Source organism: Oryx dammah, unplaced genomic scaffold (genome assembly GCF_014754425.2).
Source record: "Oryx dammah isolate SB20612 unplaced genomic scaffold, SCBI_Odam_1.1 HiC_scaffold_5484, whole genome shotgun sequence".
NCBI lineage: Eukaryota > Metazoa > Chordata > Mammalia > Artiodactyla > Bovidae > Oryx > Oryx dammah.
In genome coordinates, this window is record NW_024075336.1 from 1 (window position 1) to 2,486 (window position 2,486).

A 2,486-nucleotide genomic window follows, 5' to 3' on the forward strand; every position below is an offset into this window, starting at 1 on the left:
GCAATGTCCCCAGCGGGCACGCAACGAGAGAGGCCCATTCTGGGCTGTGGAGCTGGCACCACCCCTCACCTGAGCACCCGGTGCAGGCGGCCCTCCAAGAAGGAGATGGAGTCCAGGTAGAGCTCCTGCAGGTGGGACAGGTTCAGCAACTGGGCGGCGAGCTGGCCAGCACAGCACTTCTCCTGGTTGGGGGCGGTGTGCGGCAACACGTGGACGCGCGACAGCAGCAACCGGCGCAGGTTGCCCATCCAGCCCAGGTGTGGCAGGAACCTGCCCAGGGTGGCCAGCTTTCAGGTGCAATTCACCTCCAGGTCCTGGACGGTGTCCAGCTGCACCAGCCTCAGGATCCTCCTGATGCTCTGCACGGGGATGCTGAAGATCCTCAGCTTCTGGCAGCACAGGTGCAGCAGGCTCCTCCTCTGCTTGGCCTTCTTCAACAGGTAGCTGAGGGTCTTGTCCAGGGTGTACTCCTTGAGGCACAGGTCGAGCAGCACCTCAACAGGGGCCTGCGCTGGCATCAGCCCCGCCTGCGCCTCCACCCTGCACGTCTTCTGCATGGGCTGGGCCGGCTCGGGCTCCAGCAGCGAGCAAACGCTGGCCTTGATGCCACACCACAGGGCCCAGAAGTCCTGGTGCACGTTCCGGCGCAAGTCCAGCACCTGCAGCTTCCACCGCCTGTGGGGCCACGGGGCACAAACTGAGCTGTGCAGAGGTCGGCGGGCACCGGGACCCCACGAGGGCTCTCCACTCCACACGCCACAGCTCCTCTGGCCTCCCGGCCCGCCTTGGTCCCCACTTTAAGGGACACTGGGGGAGGGCCACGTGCCTTTTGTCCCCTCTGCCCCTCAACTAGTCCTGTACACCTGAACGCCTCTTCCAGGTGATCCTCCTGCCCTGGCCACATCTTGCTCACACCCCCAGGCCCCACCGTTCTGCCAGGTCGACCTTACCTGGGGCGGACCTCCTGAGCAAGCAGGATGTCCAGGCCGTTGAGTGCAGCCTGGAAGGTCTCCAGATGAGGCTGGTGGTCCTTCATCAGGGCCCCTAGCGGGAGGCAGGGGAAGGGCCAGGCCTGCACCATTGCCTTCACGGCACGGGTGTGCCTCCCGGCAAAGGCCGCCTTAAACAGCAGCGGGAAGAGCTCGATGGGCAGCTCCTCCAGGGCCCTGATGTCCAAGGCCTCATTCCGCACGAGGCTCTGGCTGGCCAGTTCCAGGAGTTGGGGTGGGGCCCGGATGCCAAACCTGCAGAACCAACTCTGGAACAAGTCCTGGGGGGATGTCAGAGAGCAAGCGGGATGGCGGCGGGGGGGATGGGGGGGGGTTGGTGGCGGCGGGGGTCCATCTCTGGCCAAAGAACCGGGGAGACCCTGCTGTCGTCCCTTCACCCTCAGGGAACCCAGGGCAGGGTCAGAGGCAACTTCTGGCCACAAAGTCACCGCTTTCGCCCCACTGGCACCTGGACAAGCATCTCTCCGTGCAGCAACAAAGGAACATGCTGACCTCCTGCCCCATCCCGCATCTACTGGCTGCTTCACGTAATCTCAGCCCTGCTGGCCGGTAGACACCTAGTCGTCTGACAGCTGACCCCGCTCTCTTCAGAGAAAGCTTCTGATTATTTCTCAAGGGCTCAAAACAGGAATAAGGAGTTCAGCCCACCATGGCCTGTCTCTAAACTCCAACCAATAACTCACACAATGGGTGCTCTCTTGTCACTTAATAAAAACACGTACCTCCCACTATGTGTCTCTTCTACAAATGTTATTACCATTCGGTTCAGTGGAGCAAAGTGCTCACATTCAGAACATAGCCTCTACTCTTTCAAACATTCCACACATTTTCTCATTTTGTATTTCATCGACTTGAAAACCGGTTTTTACCTTGTCAAACAGAAGAAACCCCCAAACCCCTTTAGGCTAGTAAAATCACAGAACTATAAAATGATACGGACCATAATCACTACTCCCAAACTAACATGTAGAACGTCACTCAAAAATTCCTCTGAATTAGATGTCTTTCATTAAATCAATGCCGGGAACATGTCTGGCAGTTCAGTGAGAAGGACTCTGTCCTTTCACTGCAGGGGCACGAGTTCCATCCCTATCAGGGAATTACGACCCCAGATGCTGTTCGCTGTGGCCCCATCCCCTCACTCTCACCCCACCCTTCCCCATCCATCCCGCCTTCCCCCTGCCAAATTCTACGTGGTTAAGAAATGTTGTTAACAACGGTCTGTACAAGTGGCAAAAATCACGGAAGAAACCAAAATGTCCGGGATGAAGTAAAACTGCGTGCAGAAGCAAAAGCAAAGCATGCAATTGCCAATGTGAATGGAAAGGCAAAGAAAATTCTCTACAGGATCCTGGCCCGTCGTGGCCTGACCCATGAATACCCCGGCAGGTAAAAAGCTGTCAGAGCCCGAGGCTCCAGCACGGAGCAATGTGCTCAGGCCTGAGTCCCTCTTCTCCTGCCAGGACACACTTTTCA

General features: G+C 58.0%; 1 pseudogene; it reads right to left on the reverse strand.

Annotated features, from left to right (window-relative positions):
- Positions 1-65: 65 nt before the first annotated feature.
- LOC120859980 lies at positions 66-1,514 on the reverse strand (annotated as a pseudogene).
- Between the last annotated feature and the right edge of the window lie 972 nt (positions 1,515-2,486).